This window comes from Bos indicus x Bos taurus, chromosome 17 (genome assembly GCF_003369695.1).
Source record: "Bos indicus x Bos taurus breed Angus x Brahman F1 hybrid chromosome 17, Bos_hybrid_MaternalHap_v2.0, whole genome shotgun sequence".
In the NCBI taxonomy this organism is placed as follows: domain Eukaryota; kingdom Metazoa; phylum Chordata; class Mammalia; order Artiodactyla; family Bovidae; genus Bos; species Bos indicus x Bos taurus.
In genome coordinates, this window is record NC_040092.1 from 62240377 (window position 1) to 62258516 (window position 18140).

At 43.4% G+C, this 18140-nt stretch overlaps 1 long non-coding RNA gene across 2 annotated transcripts; it reads left to right on the forward strand.

Moving 5' to 3' along the window:
- The first annotated feature begins 358 nt into the window (after positions 1-358).
- On the forward strand, positions 359-7387 carry LOC113875048. 2 transcript variants are annotated; one of them, XR_003506137.1, is made up of 5 exons: positions 359-2119; positions 2274-2415; positions 2845-3009; positions 5200-5250; positions 7018-7387. It is a non-coding gene; the product is annotated as an uncharacterized LOC113875048 (long non-coding RNA). The 2 variants fall into 2 exon arrangements; XR_003506136.1 differs by having other exon boundaries at positions 373-2415.
- The last annotated feature ends 10753 nt before the right edge of the window (positions 7388-18140 follow it).

Here is an 18140-nt window from a genome sequence, read left to right on the forward strand (position 1 = left end):
CCAAAGCATTATAATTCCTAATGGAGAACCATAGTAAATTCAGGGAGAGAAATTCCACCTTAGATTTGACTAAATATCTAGGAGCAAATGATTTTCTCTTTGTTCTCTCTCTTAGAGAGGTTTTTACTGATGTCATTACCATTTTGATTTTTTTATTTGCTAGATACACCCAGGTGGCTCAGCATTAAAGAATCCACCTGCAACGCAGCAAATGGGGTTCAGTCCCTGGGTCGGGAAAACCCCCTGGAGAAGGCACTAACAACCCACTCCAGCATTCTTGCCTGGGAAATCCCATGGACAGAGGACCCTGGTGGGCGACAGTCCATGGGGTCACAAAGAGTCGGCCATGACTACTAAACAACAGCAAAAATAACAAATGTGGTATACAGACTCAACCCACCTATGCAGACGAACCAAATGGGCACCCTTAGCCTTCTGCGTACATTCACTCCAACTAAGCCTGGAGCTGATTTCCTTGTTTTGATACTGATAGAACCTCACTTTCTACATTAGGTAATTTCTACCTCTCTCTCTTTCTCTCCAGAAAACAAGAGAATTTTAGTTTGTTCTCAAAGAATGCCAGATGAAAAAAATAAAAAAGAAGAAGAAGAAAGCCTTAAGCTCATAAGCACATAATCAGATCTTCCTGCCTTTCATGCGGACCGTTGTTTGGTAAATTCTGCTTTATGTTCCAAAAGAACAAAGTGGCAATGTTCTCACACAATTCTAGTTTTGCAACAAAGTCTGGTGAAATGTCATGTTCTCAGTATTCAATATGTGGGTTTTTAAGGGCAGTCTCCTTGCCTTAATGTCAAAAGCAAGTGGTAAAACAAAGGAATGTGCTGAAGCCAGCCTATTTACTGCATACCTGACACCTTTGTGGTTGACCTTATTACTTAATTCATGAAAAAAATTGCAAGCTTGGCTTTTGGGTCATTTCTGATTGCCTTGTGGTTTCTTCTGCTACTTAGGAACTTCGTATTCTGTTTTTCACTTGTTTGTTTTCCTTTTCAGTGAAAATGAGTTGGTAACTTGAATAGTACCTATGCTTCAGTTATGTAAAGAAGAAAGAGAGATGACTTCTTAAACTTCTGAATCGTATCAGTGTGTTCTTGGGTGAAGATCTCTGAGGCCGAATAGAAAAGAAATGTAGTTTTGAATATAGAATTTCTTTTCCTTTGATCACTTCATTCCATAAGTAACAAGAAACCCATGAAACATAAAATTCTAAGAACTAACTCAACGTTTAAAAATCAAACTGTAAATTAGAAACTGGATATTAGTCACCGAGCTTGCGAAGCATCTTATTTCCTGCACTTGTAGCTACTCTTTTCAAACAGTTTAAAAACTGATAAGAAGCTTAGGAAACTCTTATCAGTCATTGCAAAAAAAAAAAAAGCTTAACCTGTTCTGATCTGGCAAGACTTAAAAGGCCTAAATTCCTTGAAGTATTAGGGGATGTATTTATTTTTTCTACTTGCTAAGTATGCAGTGTAAGAATCATTTTTGTTACCATAAATTCAGATTTAAATATCTTCTTATCTATGTGATATACTGTCTGAATGCATCTAGAGGCTATAAAAGAGACAGTTGCTTAAGCTGATATAGTAGAATGTGCAGGAAGTGCTCATTAGAATTTGCACATTTGCTCTGAGTTTGTGAATTCCAAGCAGGTTTGCTAATAGGCCACGGCTAATAGGCCACGGCCACCACCTGTGTCTGTTTCCTATGGATGACACCCTTTGATATTTTGGTGCATATCCTTACTGTCTTTTTTCTCTCTTTTCATATACACTTTTTAATTTGCAAAGTTAATATCAGACTGTACTGTTAGTTCATAATCTTTTTTCATTAAAAGTGTGTTACTAATTAAAAAAATATATATATAGTCAGGGATTTCCTGGTGGTCCTGAAGTTAAGAGTCCACCTTGAAATGTAAGCGACGGAGGTTCAATCCCTGGCTGGAGAACTCAGATCCCACCTGCTTTGGAGCAACTAATTGAGATCACACCTTATGGAGCCCGGGTGCCACGACGAAAGACCTTGCAGTGAAAGATCCCACATAACGCAGCAGAGACCCCCTGTTCCTCAACTACGACCCGACACAGCCAAATACATAGTAAATAGATAAATTTAAAAATTTAAAAGATAAAGTCACCCATGCCAGCTAACCCATCATTTGCTATAATGTAACTGATTAGGCTACACTTGACCCTTGACTAACACAGATTTGAATGGCGCAGGTTCACTTACATATAGAATTTTTCAAACAGGAAGTACCACAGTACTACCTGATCCACTGTTGGCTGACTCTGAGGATACCGAACTGTGGATACAGAGGAACCATGGATGTGGAGGAACCACGTGAGAGCAGGGTCGACAGAAGTTTTATTCAGATTTTCTACTGCAAGGAGGGTCAGCAACCCTAGCCCCATAATTAGTCAAGGTCAACTGTACTTTCCTATTGTTAACCACTTAAACTATTTCCAATTTTTACCTAGTGTAAATATTGTTGTGACTAGCATTCTTGAACATATATCTTTGGGCATATCCTATTATTTCCTGTAGACAAATTACTAAGAGTAATATTGTTGGGTCAAAAGGCAAATAGTTTTAAATAATCACATGTAATATTACAACCCTAAGATAACCCCTGCCAACAATTTGATGCATATTTATACAGTCTTTTAAAAAATTAATATGTATGTGCAGGAATACATATATAATTTCTGAAAAGTTGTTATTGTGTTCTGTATGGGAGGGCACCTACTGAAGAATTTTAAGCAGGGGAAAGATACAACTTGATTTTTTTTTTTTCTTTTGGCCACTCCATGTGGGTTGCAGAATCTTAATTCTCCGACCCTGATTGAACCCCTGCCCTGGCAGTGAAAGCTGTGAGACCTAACCACTGGACCACCAGGGATTTCCTGGTTTTCTCTTTAGAAGAAGCAATCTGGCTGACCTGTTGAAGACAGACTATCAGCGAGCCAAAGCAGAGGCAGAACCCAGGTAGAGTCTGTGGCAGTGACCCCGGAGAGAGGCCACAGTGGCTTGCAGCAGGGGGCAGCGCTGGGGGCGTGAATGGTGGTCAGATTCTGGATCTCTGCAGGAACACAGACGGTATGTGGAGGACGAGAGAAAGAAAGCAGTGCAGGTTAACTCCAAGTTCTGGTAGCCTGAACACTTGGAAGGATGGTGTAGACGTTGAGTGACAGGGGAAATGCGTGGGGAGAGGCAAGAACAGGAGTCCATTTGCAGAGAGTGAGTTTGAGATGTCTAGTACATAGCCACGTGGAGAGGTCCAGGAGGCTGTTGAGTATGAATCTGGGGTTCTAAGGTGAGCAGGTGCTGAAAGTATATATTGGGAATCATTGGCACATAGATGATATTAAAAGCCAGGAGGGTGGGTGAGATGATCAAGGGGGTGAGTATGGACCAAGAGAAGAGGAAACACAGACTGGTGAAGGGGAGCGGGGCAGCACGGCAGCCCTTCTGCTGCACCGGGCACTCTTCTACATGTTTTGCAGAGATTACAGGGTGACTCATTTAATCTCAAAAGAAACCTCAGTGAAGGGGTACAATTATTATCCCCATTTTACAGAGGAATCTTGAGGTCCAGAAAGATTGAGTCAGTAAATCAATATTTCCTATTATGAACTGATTAAATAAGTTTTAACTACCTTTTTAAATAATGCAAACACTTTGAAATAAATCATGTGAACTTTTTCTGCACAGGGTTTGTTCATCATGTCTCAGAAATCTTAGCAATTATACATTCCAGTTATACTTTAAAGAATCAGCATGACTACTCTGTTCAAAGGTGCTTTTCTTTCCATTCTTTCCAGCTGACAACACATTCTAGAGTGGAATATTGAGCAGAGACCAAAAGGAGAAAAAAAAAAAAAAAAAGCTTCTGTTCAAAGAGGAGAATCATTTTTAATGTCCAACATTTCTTTCTCTGTTTTTGTTTTGTTATTAGTTTTTGGCTGCACCTTGTAGCATACAGGATCCTAGTTCTCCCACCAGGCATCAAACCCACGCCTCCTGCAGTGGAGTAGAGTCCCAACCACTGGACCACCAGAGAAGTCCCAGTGTTCAATATTTCTTAAGGATATTTTCTTTGCTTTCATGTGTTTCTCCCTCAAGGATCATGCATTCCCTAATTATATTTGAAGATGGGAGAGGCAAGTTGATAAAGGAAAACTGTCATCATTCCTACCACCTCACCTCAACATATTCAGACTATCTCAATGGGACACTTTCTAAGGCCACTGTTACTTTTAACAGAAATGTGAAAAAGATAGGGAAAGACAAAAGCACTTTGGTGGGTTAATCATTACAGAAGGCTTCCAGAAAAAATATTTGAAATTTCCCCCAGCTATCCTGGAGAATCTTACATCTCAGAACAAGGACGCAGATGAACAAACTTGCAGGATGATTTTCTGCCTTCTCCTCTTCTTTGGGAAAAGGGTTATTGTGAATGGGGAGGTGGGCAGGAGAACTTGTAAGATAGCTTTTCAAACATCAATTTTAGGCAAAAAACCAAATGGAAACTGGGGATCTCGAAATAAAATTTTCCCTGCCAAAAGTAATTTTTGGGAAATTTTTACATACTCTTGGGGTCCATGTAAGTCAAGTTGAAGATGATTGTCTTAAATAATTCCAGTAGGGGGATTTCCCTGGTGGACGCATGGCTAAGACTCTGCACTCCCAGTGCAGGGGGCCTGGTTTCCATCCCTGGTCAGGGAACCAGTCCCCATATGACAAAACTTAGAGTTCCCATGCCACAATTAAGACTGGGCACAGCCAAATAAATGAATACTTTAAAACATAATAACTCCAACAGGAAAGAAAGAGCAATATCTTCAAAAAACCAGGAGTGGCTGCAGACGCATTCCTCTACTGTGCCAAAAATATGAGATAATGGATAGATGTGTACATTTATCTAAATACCAGTGAGCAGTATGTTATTTAAGCACGACCCTTAACTAGCAATATCTGAAAAAGCAGATCCAGAATGAGCTTAGAGATGTGAAAAATAGCAGAAAAACAAAAAGGGTCCTTTTAAGGTCATGTTCATAGCAAGAACAAAAACACGAAGACTCTGGGGAAAGATGATGTAATGTGAAAAAGATAACAGAGAAGCAGAACTAATGAAACTGTCTTTTTCTCCATTCTTCTCTCAATAATTACCTTCAGATGGAAAGAGGAAAACGAGTTATGGCAGGACAGAACCAAAATGCAAGAAAGGTAAGAAACAGGAGGAGATCTTCTTGAAATTTATTTTAACGAGTTTGTTTTTATTCCCAGATAAATTGTATCCTGAGATATTTAGAGAACTTTTAATTGTAATCGTGCAACCATGGTTAGCAATCTTAGAAAATAATTTCATGAACAGAAAGTCAGCATACATTCATCAAGAATAAATACTGGGACTTCCCTGACGGTCCACTGGCTAGGAATCGCCGTGCAACGGAGGGAACTCAGCTTCAGTCCCACATTGGGGAACTAAGATTCCACAGGCCACAACTAAGAGTTTGCATGTAATTACGGAAGCCCGCACGCCACAACTGAGAGCCTAGACAACCACATACATGAATACAATTCAAACAAACAAACAAACAAACAAAAATCAATACTGTCAAACGGAACTTATATCTAGGAACTCACTGTTCAAGAACAAAGGCTTGTATTTTTTTCACTTAATATTATATTGGAGCGGTTCTCCAGAATTCCTCATTAAACATTCGTCTGTACTACAGTTCTAAACAGGTTCATCAGTTCAGTTCAGTTCAGTCACTCAGTCGTGTCCAACTCTTAGCAACCCCACAAATCACAGCACGCCAGACCTCCCTGTCCATCACCAACTCCCAGAGTTCACCCAAACTCATGTGCATCGAGTCAGTGATGCCATCCAGCCATCTCATTCTCTGTCGTCCCCTTCTCTTCCTGCCCCCAATCCCTCCCAGCATCAGAGTCTTTTCCAATGAGTCAACTCTTCTCATGAGGTGGCCAAAGTACTGGAGTTTCAGCTTTAGCATCAGTCTTTCCAATGAACACCCAGGACTGATCTCCTTTAGAATGGACTGGTTGGATCTTCTTGCAGTCCAAGGGACTCTCAAGAGTCTTCTCCAATACGACAGTTCAAATGCATCAATTCTTTGGCATTCAGCTTTCTTCACAGTCCAACTCTCACATCCATACATGATGACTGGAAAAACCATAGCCTTGACTAGACGGACCTTTGTTGGCAAAGTAACGTCTCTGCTTTTTAATATGCTATGAAGGTTGGTCATAACTTTCCTTCCAAGGAGTAAGCATCTTTTAATTTCATGGCTGCAGTCACCATCTGCAGTGATTTTGGAGCCCCAAAAAATAAAGTCTGACACTGTTTCCACTGTTTCCCCATCTATTTCCCATGAAGTGATGGGACCAGATGCCCTAATATTAGTTTTCTGAATGTTGAGCTTTAGGCCAACTTTTTCACTCTCCTCTTTCACTTTCATCAAGAGGCTGTTTAGTTCTTCTTCACTTTCTGCCATAAGGGTGGTGTCATCTGCATATCTGAGGTTATTGATATTTCTCCCAGCAATCTTGATTCCAGCTTGTGCTTCCTCCAGCCCAGCGTTTCTCATGATATACTCTGCATATAGGTTAAATAAGCAGGGTGACAATATACAGTCTTGACGTACTCCTTTTCCTATTTGGAACCAGTCTGTTGTTCCATGTCCAGTTCTAACTGTTGCTTCCTGACCTGCATATAGATTTCTCAAGAGGCAGGTCAGGTGGTCTGGTATTCCCATCTCTTTCAAAATTTTCCACAGTTTATTGTGATCCACACAGTCAAAGGCTTTGGCATAGTCAATAAAGCAGAAATAGATGTTCAATTATATGAATATACCTTAAATTATATGACCAATCCCCTGTGGCCCACTGTTTCACATTTTTAGCTTTTAAAAACTGTGCTGGAGTCATTATAATTTTATATGAAACTTTATGTTATTTTTTTAATTTTAGGTCAAATTTCCAGAAGAGGAATAAATGAATCAAAGGGCTTCCTACGAAAGGCCTTGTTTTTATCACCAAAATTTCATTCAGAAAGAAGCACCTATTTATTTTTTCAACAACAATATATGAACGCCTATATTTCCAACCCATAGCATTACTGGAAGATTTTGATAGAAAAAACTTGGGGTTATTTTCTAATTGTGGCAAAATATACAAAACATAAAATTTATCACTGAAACCATTTTTAAGTGTACAACTCAGTAGCACTGAGAGCATTCACAATGTTGCTCAACCATCATCACTATTTCCAGAATTCTGTCATCATCCCAAACAAATCTCTGTGCCCATTAAATAAAGAAGACTTTAAATTTTTTGAAAATTGGCCTTCTCTTGCATATATATATTCAATCCTATTCGCAACATTCTTCCCCCTGCCTAAGATCTTGGAATTCTTCTGTGTTAGAATAGGAGCGGCTACACCATGGTAACAGTCAACTCCCAGATCTTGTTGCTTACCCCACAAGAGTTTATTTCTTACTCAAGTTACCTAATCTATGCAAGTCAATGAATGCATCCGCTTCTCACAGTCTCTCAAGGTTCAGGCTCGTGGAGGCCAAGTCATCTCATTGCGTCGCATTTTGGAATATGAGGACTTCGTGGTTGACAAGACAGAGCAAGAAAGTACAGTGGAGCCTTGCGCCAGGAATTAGATGCTCCAATAGATAACTGGGCTTCCCTGGTGGCTCAGTCAGTAAAGGATTCGCCTGCAATGCAGGAGACCAGAATTCTATCCCCATGTCGGGAAGATCCCCTGGAGGAGGAAATGGCAACCCGCTCCAGTATTCTTGCTGGAAATATCCCATGGATAGAGGAGCCTTGGAGGCTACAGTCCATGGGGTTGCAAAAAGACACAACTTAGCAAGTAAACAACAAACAGTTTTCTACTCTAGCTCAGCCAGATAACCAATTCCAAGTGCCCTACAATTTCCCTGAAGGTCCATTGTCTTCTACTGCCAATGTAGGTAAATACCATTCTTCCTGGGTTGCGAAAAAAACACACCCTGATTTTGGCAACTTAAGCGAAGTATGTGGGGTGCTAAAGGAAGACTGAAGAACCATCCTGGGAATAAGAATGTGGGTAGCCTGCCAGGCAGCAGGTCTCTTTCGACACACTTGGCTGGACAGACAGTAAAGCCGGTCTGTGTTTTCCTAGGCTCAAGAGTCAAAGTCCTGGGAAAGAGAGTGTGGTTGGCTGAAGGCAGTCACATGCCCAGCCTTAGGCAGTGGCAGGCCTGAGAGGAGGGATTAGCAGAAGGAGCCTCCACAGCTCTCTTTGGGTTTCCTGGTATGAAAGGCACACGCATTCTACCGAGATACTGTGTTTTGTGGGAAAATGATCACCCCGGTGGAAATCAGAGTGCTCTGGGGAAGTGGGAGTGCAGGCAGCCTTCCAGTGTCCACTACCGAGAGCAAAAACGTGATCATATCAGTGGCATCACAGCCCATGAACACGTGAGTCTGCTGAGCTGATATCTGCTGATTTAATATTTTCTATTATTAGATTGATTCCTTCTTTTCCTCTGCAACAAATAGCCTTAAGTGTGTATATCTAAAACAGTTATTTTGAGACTTCCCTGACAGTCCGGTAGGTTGACTCTTTGCTTCCACTGCAGGGGGCACAGGTTCAATCTCTGGTCAGCGAACTAAGATCCTGCATGCCACATGGCGGAACCAAAATAAATCTTTTTTCCCCTTGGGACAAATTGCCGGGTCTGGAATCACTGCATCAGAAGACATGAGTATTTATATGTTCTCATTTTTTATTTTACTGAAGTGCCCATGGACTCTGAGAATATGCCCTCATTCATGGCAGATCAGCTTCTAGTGACAGAGTGACTGCCTGGTTGAAGGTCACCCTGCGGAAAGCTCTCTCTGGGTCATGCCAGGGTCACTTGGGCTAGTGGGGAGAAACATACTCTTTAGAGCTCTTCTTCTTCCTTCCACATATTTTTTTGATAACAATTACTCTCTGGATAAAAGATATGGCAAGGCCACTGGCTTGGGTCATTTAACCCACACGTTATAGGAAATAGGGCAGCATTTGCCTGAGGGGCCCAAGGGCAGTGGGAGTGCCTCCTGATATTGCATCAGCAAATGCAAGATCGCCTACCCAGCTCCCTGTTCTCCACAGCAGGCCTCTCCAGAAGCTGGGGCAGGGGAAACAATGATTACACAAGGGCAGGGCATGCCACCTGGGGAGGGCACTGCCTGTGTGCTTGACACGGGTCTCTGAGCTGGCCCGGTTCTTCTAACTCCAATCTTGAAAAGATAATTGTCCCATATTTCTTCAGAGGATTTTAACTCACATGTGACAGAATTGGAAAATCTCTCTCCCTTCCCTGCCAACACACTAATTTCCAATTCCCCCATCCCAGCTTCACTGGGAACATCCATTTCTCAGCCAGACCACCACGCTGCCTGGGCCGAGCAGCAGGGTGCTTTTTTTTGTAATGACCCGTGGGTCAGCTTGAGCACGTTAGATTGTAAACATGTTGAGATTGGAGGCTGTCTGGCTTTAGTATTCCTTGCAGGACTCTCCACAGCGCAGTGCCCACTCCAGGTTGCTGTTCAGTTTCTCAGTCATGTCCGACTCTACAACTCCATGGACTGCAGCATCCCAGGCTTCCCTGTCCTTCACTAGCTCCCAGAGTTTGGCTCAAACTCATGCCCACTGAGTCAGTGATGCCATCCAACATCTAATTCTCTGCCGCCCCCTTCTCCTCCTGCCCTCAGTCTTTCCAATGAGGAAAGATGCTTTTTCCAAATGCATCAGGGTCTTTTTCCAATGAGTTGGCTCTTCACATCAGGTGGCCAAGGTATTGGCGCTTCAGCTTCAGCATCAGTCCTTGCAATGAATATTCAGGGTTGATTTCCTTTAGGACTGACTGGTTGGATCTCCTTGCAGTCCAAGGGATGCTCAAGAGTCTTCTCCAACACCACAGTTCAAATCAATATTTGCTGACTGAATATCTTTAGTTAAGTAGAGTTGTTCTAGAACTTCCTTGGGATTCCAAACTCTTCCAAGTTATGATGTCTAGGAGTGTTGGGAAAAGTGAGCTCTTCCTAGAAGCAATCAGGGAACCCTGGAGGGGTTCTGAAACCCAGGCTTAATGTTGTTGAGTGAAGAAGAGAGCCTGGTGCAGGAGCCGAGGGGAAGGGCCTTCGCGCCATCTTGGGGCGGCTGTAGCTCAGCCTGTGGTGCTTCAGCCCCAGGGCCTCTTTCAGTTTCCTGTGGCCAAAGTATTGGAGCTTCAGCTTCAGCATCAGTCCTTGCAATGAGTATTCTGGGTTGATTTCCTTTAGGACTGACTGGTTTGATCTCCTTGCAGTCCACGGGACTCTCAAGGGTCTTCTCCAGCATCACAGTTCAAATCAATATTTGCTGACTGAATACCTTTCCCTGGGGACGCTTCTTCCCTCTGCAGGTCTCAGCCATTTTGTTTTTACCCATTAACTCCTCATCCCACAGTTGTCAGTTCAATCGTTAGTTCCTCAGTACCGTCTCAGGATAGGCCAAGTTACCCTGTTTAACACCTGTACATCTCTTCCTCAGCACTTATCAGGATTTTCATGAAGTACTTATATTTGTGTTTGTAATTGTTTGATCCATGCTTTCTCTCTGACTGGAGACTGCTGCTCCATGAGGGCATGTGTTCTTGTGTTCACTGTTGTCTTCCTGGTTCTAGCATATTTCCCAGCATATAATGGAAGGACAGTTACTACTAGAGGCAGGAATAACAATTTTTCTATACCACGTGGGTTTACCAGCTGCAAACCTGGAAGATACAGAATGTAGTAGTCAGGGTTCTCTAGAGAAGCATAATCAACTAATAGAAGATAAGATATATCTATGTCTATATACAGGCTTCCCTGGTGGCTCAGCAGTAAAGAATCTGTCTGCCAATGCAGGAGTCACCAGTTCCATCCCTTGGTCAGAAAGAGCCCTGGAGGACAAAATGGCTACCCACCCCAGTATTCTTGCCTGAAAAATCTCCATGGACAGAGGAGCCTGGAGGGTTACAGTGCACAGGGTTGCAGAGTCGAACAAGACTTAGCAACTAAACAACAAATATCTGTGTATCAATAGATATCACTATATTAATATCAATGTATTGGTATAGATGGGCTTCCCCAGGGGTTCAGTGGTAAAGAATATGCCCTTGTAATGCAGGAGACGCAGAAGACATGGGTTTGATTTCTGGGTTGGGAAGATCCCCTCGAGGAGGGCATGGCAACCCAGTCCAGTATTCTTGCCTGGAGAATCCCATGGACAGAGGAGCCTGATGGGCTACAGTCCATAGAGTTGCAAAGAGTCAGAAACGACTGAAGTGACTGAGCACTGCTCAGTACAGACATAGATATATATGGAGAAAGGGAGAGGGAGAGGAAGGCGCATTGATTGGCTGTGATTTACTATAGGAATTGGCTCATGCAGTAATTATGGAGGTCAAGAAATCTCACAATCTGCCATTTGCAGGCTGAAGATCCAGGAAAGCCTTGGTGTGAACCCCAGTCCAAGTGTGAAGCCAGAGAACAAGGAGCATCAGTGTCTGAGGGCAGAGGAGGATGGCGGTCTCAGCTCGAGAAGGAAGGGAGGGTATTTAGCCTTCCTCTGCCTTTTGTGTTCAGCCCCTCAGTGGGTGAATGATGCCCACCTGTACTGGTAAGAGCCATCTTTCTCACTCAGTCCACTGATTCAAATGTATTGACACACCCAGAAGTAATGTTTACCAGGTCTCTGGGAAGCTCTCAGCCCAGTCAAACTGACACACAGGATAACCATCACACAGAGATCCTGGCTGGACTCTCAGCAGAGTTTGTGCAATGTGCTGCTCTCAGAATAGAATTTCTCAAATTGCATTAGCCACATTGCTGGTTCACGAACTCTCAACAGGGTTCTGTGAAGAAAAAAGTTCTTTTAAAAATACAGATGTAATGAAAATACCAAGCACATGTAGACAGCTATTATTCTGTGATAACTTCTCTTTAAGAAAACATACACTCCAAACTGCTAACATTGGTTACATATAGGAAGGGGGTCTTTCACTTTTCCTTCATTATGCTTTATTGTTTCTTTTTTTTTTATTGTGGGGAATGCACATTATAAAATTTACCATTTTAGCCATTTTTAAGTGTACATTTCAGGGTACATGTCAATAGATTAAGCATTTTCATATTATTGGACAACCATTGCCGTTATATTTTGTAGATTACTAGTTCACAAAATTCATTGTGTACTATCCTCATATCTTGGTGAATTAACCCACCCCCAACTCAAAGGGTGGCCTCTGGGTTGTCTGAAGCTACTTGGAGTTACTCCATTTGCCCCAGTGGTTAGTTGAAGGCAAGCCTCCAGGTTTGCTTTTTTAAAACATTCATTTATTTTTTTGGCTTTGTCAGGCCTTAGCTGTGGCACGCGGGATCTTTGCTGTGTCCTGTGGGATCTTTCCTTGTGTGCACAGACTCTCCAGTTGTGGTGCGCAGGCGCAATAGTTGTGGCGCATGCGCCTAGTTCTGCCACGCTACCCCCACCCCCTAGCTGGGACATGTGGGATCCCAGTTCCCCTACCAGGGAAGGAACCCTTTTCCCCTGCACGGCAAGGCGGACGCTTAACCACTGGACCACCAGCAAGCCCCTTGGCCTACAGGTTTGAGTGAGTGAGACTTGGCAGGCTCCTAAACTCGTTCAATGTCCAGAGTGAAGTAGTTACGATAGGCAGCATCTTTCTAGCACTGGAAGGGATACTATTTTATAGGTAAATCTGGAAACTTTGAGGCCATTTGGTTCTCATGAAGGAAGCTTTCTGGAGACTGAAGGTAACACCAACAAGGGGGAAGAGCTGAGAGAATCATACAAAAATAAAGCTGGAGTGGTGACAACTTCAGAAGCCTATACCCTACTTCTCCAGGGAGGTTTTCAGTGTTATGATCCAATAATTTCTTGTTTATTTTGGCATTTTCCCTCTTTAATACTTGTGAGAGAAACCAGCCTAATACAGGTTGGAAGATACTCAAAAGATTAATATTCTGTTTCTTCTCATCATATCATTTATGTTTTGCCATAACTATAATCTATGTACCTCACTGACGAAAGTGTCAGCCTGAGCCAGAGGCTCCCAGGTTCCGGCTCAAAATTGATTGTCTCTTTGTAAGAAAATTCAGATTTCATTTAGGGTGGCGGTGTACATGGACAAAAGACCACACTTTCCATTTTCCCTTGTAGGGAAGTGTGGTCATGTGATTACGTTCTGGCCAGTGAGATAAAAAGCAAAATGTTGTGGAAGACCTGCAGGAAGGCTGAGAAAAGATGCTGATTCAGCTGCGGGAGGTGGGGGGGAGTTTATCTTTTCCCTTCCTCCTTCACAACAGGAACTCTAGGAGACTGGGGACTATGGAATCAGGTTAGATTATTTACTCATGGATGAAAGAGAGATATAAATTTCTTATTGTTTAAATCACTGTTACTTTGGATTTTCTGTTATAATTTGAACCTAACTGACTCACTGCCTGAAACATATTCAAAGATTCAGGAGAAGCCACATTTGACTTTACAGGTAGCAACTTTGTGACTCATCAGGCAGACACTACTGTATGTAGCGGAACCTAGGGAACCTGCATAAAGGGAAGGTTTCATCTGAGTTAACGTCTGTTTTATCTAGACAGAGGAACCTGACCAACTTTCATTGATTCAAATCCTTAACTCAGGACTTCCCTGATGGTCCAGTGGTTAGACTCCGCATTCCCAATGCAGAGGCTAGATCTCACATGCCACAACTGAGTTCAGATGCCGCAGTGAAAGATCCCGCATGCGGCAACTAAGACACAGGGCAGTTAAATAAATAAATAAAAGACTTCCCTGGTGGCCCAGTGGCTAAGACTCTTGGCTCCCATTGTAGGGCGCCTCGGTTCTATCCCTGGTAAGGGAACTAGATCCCACATACCACAACTAAAGATACCACATGTTACAGTTTAGACCTAGCATCATCAAAATAAATAATTTTTTAAAAAAATTAAAAAAAAGATAAAATTCTTAATTCTTCCAGGCACTGAGTGAAGCATAAAAATGCCTACCTGACACACGTACTTGCGTCTCTCTCAGGCACCTAATGAGTCTGAAATTGAAACTGATTTTGCCCATCCCAGTTACCACCACCACATGAACTTCTATCCCTGGTTTTCTTTGCAGTCGATGTTCAGTAGCGTTCATAGCCATCCACCTAACTTATGCCAGGAGCCTGGGGCCGTCTTTGTCACTTTCTTCCTCATTTCTATATCCAGGCTGTGGTCAAGTCCCAGTGTGCTGTGTGCTAATTAGTCACTTCAGTCGTGTCCAACTCTTTGCAAGGACTGTAGCCCGCCAGGCTCCTCTGTCCCTGGGATTCTCCAGGCAAGAATACTGGAGTGGGTTGTCATGCCCTCCCCCAGGGGATCTTCCTGACCCTGAGTCTCCTAGGTCTGCTGCATTGGCAGGCAGGTCTTTACCACAAGCGCCACCTGGGAAGCCCTATGAAGTCTCAGAATCTCCCTCTTTTGATCCACTACTCTCTGTCTCCACTGTCACTTGGGTGACAGCTCTACCATTTCTTGCCCAGACAACTCCAAAAGCCTTCCCTCTGGATTCCCATTCCCCACATAGCACCCGGAGAGGAAACCCAAACCAGATCACATTACCACCATGCTGAAAACTCTTCATAGGCTCCCCATAGCATTAGGATATAATCCCGAATCCTATTGGTGATGAAAATAATCAATACACGATCTACAGTAGGAAAAGAAAAGAGTTTTATTTGAGCCAAACTGAAAATTATAGCCCAGAAGACAGCCTCTCAGATAGCCCTGAGGAACTGCTCCAAAGAAGCATGATGTTCAGCACAGTTTTATGTCTTGTCAGAACAAAGAACATCATATAAGTCAGGGATACATTCTTTCAATGTCTCAAGAAAAATGAAACAAACCAGATCAGCAGGAACTCAGTGAGTCAGTGCAGCCTTGGCCTGGGAAGGGAGTCTTATCATTGAAGGAGTACCAGCACAGGCATCCCAGAAAGGGAGGCGTTCAATCTTGATTTTTTTTTTTTTTTTTGGCTGTGCCGCCTAGGCATGTTGGATCTTAGTTTCTCGACCAGGAATCATCGGCTGCATCCTTCAGTTGGAAGCACAGTCTTAACCACTGGACCTCCAGGGGAACCTCCTGAATCTTTATGTTTAACATGGACATTCTTCACTTCTGGTCAATGCACCCTTTTCTTTAAAAATTCAAGCAGATGAACAGTGTATGTTTGGTAGGCCACAAACAGGCTGTTTTAGCATAAAATTTGAGTTAATTCATGTAAAAGCCAATATGACTCCCCCATACCTCAGTATGTGGAAATTTCATCACTGTATACGGCCTGTGAGACTTTGCCAGGTCTGACCCCTGCTCACCCTCTAGCACCCAGCATCATCTTGAGCTAGTTTCTCTCACTTACTGAGCTTGATGCCTGATCTTCTCTTTTAGTCTCCAGAATGTACCAGACTCCCAACCCAGGGGCTTGCACAGGCTGCTTTCTTGCTTAGATTCCTCTGCTCCCATCTGCTATTTTGCAGCCAACCCCTACTGATTCTTCTCTTCACTGTTTAATGACTCCTTCCATAAGACCTTGAGCCCACTCCCGATTTATATCCGGACACTTCATACTGAATAATATTACACGTTGCATTCTGTGGCTGGCTTCTTTCACTTAGCATGGTGTTTTCAAGGCTCATCCTGTTGTAGCATGCCTCAGTACTTCACTCCTTTTTATTGTAGATGAATTATTCCATTGTATGTGCATGCGTGCTAAGTCGCTTCAGCCTTGTCTGACTCTTTACGACCCCATGGAACATAGCCTGCCGGGCTCCTCTGTTCATGGGCTTCTCCATCAACAATACTGGAGTGGATCTTCCCAACCTAGGGATCGAACCTGTGTCTCTTAGCCTCCTGCATTGGCAAGAGAGTTCTTTACCACTAGCACCACCTGGAAAGCCCATTTCATTGTATGTCAAAGTGTATGTGAAAGTGTTAATCGTTTAATCCAACTCTTTGGAACCCTGTGGACTGCAGCCCACCAGGCTCCTCTGTCCATGGAATTTTCCAGGCAAGAATACTGGAGTGGGTAGCCATTCCCTTCTCCAGGGGACCTTCCCCACCCAGGGATGGAACCCAGGTCTCCTGCCTTGCAGGCAGATTCTTTACCATCTGAGCCATCAGGGAAGTCCATTCCATTGTATAGATACAGATTTATCCACTCGTCAGCTGGTGGACATTTGGGTTGAGCCCACTTTTTGCCTATTATGAACACTGTTACCGAGAACAAGCATTTGCGTGGACAAGTGACTTAGCGTTAGCATATGTTTTCATTTCTCTTGGTTATATGCTGAGGGAATGGAGTTGCTGACTCAGATGTTAACTTGGAGGTGTCAGCAGCCCCTTTTTATGAGGAAAGGTTTAGGATTTTGTCCAAATGACCCGGTGCCTGTCAGTGTTTGGCTGTTTGGTTAACAGCCAACTGTTTGCATCCCTCCTATTCTTGTCTTTCCCTGTTTTATTTGTCTCTTTTCTTTTCTGTAGATTCCAGCTCCCCTGCAGATTGTAGCCAGCACCCGGATTTTCAAGGGGTAAAAGTTATTTGTAAAACATTTGGAACTCTCTGGAGGATGGACATTAAAAGTAATAATGTTTATCTGTTTAATCTGTGGGCTAGCCACTTGCAGGGTGTTTTGTAACAAAAAGAGCTTATTGAGTAGGAGGCTTTTTAAACTAGTTCCTGAGAGTAACACTCCTACAACAAACTGCTGAGTCTCAACTACCCAGCTAGCAATCTGTGCCTTTTAAAGAACCACTTTGAAGTCCCTTGGTGATATTAACATCACAAGTGAACCTATATATGTAAACATATGTTGTTCCTGAGCTTGTAAAAATGTATACAGAGTTCCTGGTGTGTGCCTGGCAGATAATAATTGCTTAATAAACTGTTGTTGCTGTTGTTTAGTTGCTAAATTGTGTCCGACTCTTGGCAACCCCATGGACTGTGGCCTGCCAGGCTCCTCTGTCTATGGGATTTTCCAGGCAAGAATACTGGAGCGGGTTGCCATTTCCTTCTTCAGGGGCTCTCCCCAACCCAGGGATCGAACCTGGGTCTCCTGCATTGCAGGCGGATTCTGTAGCAACTGAGCTACCAGGGGCCCCCTAATAAACTATTAGCTGCTATTATTAAAAGTTACTCTAATGAACAATCGGTTTCTTTGAGGTAAGTATTTCAATCATTCAGAACGTTTTATTAACATTTTGAGGGCATACTGAATTGTTTGAGGACACATTGAAAAGTACCCCTTTTCAGGGTGCACTGACAAATTCTCATTTGATCGTTAGGCCCACCTGGTGAAAACCACAGAGAACCTGGCAATTGTTCTCAGGTGCTCATTTTTGGTATGATAAAGATCGACTCAATCTACCCTGGCAAATTTAATCTGCTGATTACAGCAGAAACGACTCTACCGTGATCTGACACCCTCTCCCCTACACCAAGTCGTTCGGTGTGATTACACTGAAGAGTGTAAGAGCAGCTGCCCGCCCCGCAAGAAAATGTTCCTTGCCCTTAAAAAGCTTTCAGTCTAAGGTGGAGATTTACAGGCATTTTACTTCAGACGAGGGCCGAGAATGGGGAAAAAAAGAGCCCTTCATGTGCGTCCATTCACAGTTCAGGGTCCGTCCCGAGAGGAAGAAACCTAGAAGTCAAATCGTCAAACCCAGCAAACCAGACCTCAGAGTCAAGCCGCCCGCTGAGGAGTATTACAGATGCTCTGAAGATGCCCCTTCCTGGTCCCGGTCAGGTTCCCCCGCATCGGGGAGTCGCCAGTGAAGCCAAGAAAAGGGGAGGCGCTCGCGCCTGGGGCTGGAGGTGAGCCGCAGGGCGAAATTATACACCAGGGAAGCCTCGGAAGGAAGAGGAGGGGCCACTGCGCGTGGGGAAGAGAAGGAAAAGAAGGAAGAGACGTTCGGGGAAGGCAGGGAGAGGAGGAAGGAGGAAGGCGGAGGAACAAGACAGGGGCGCG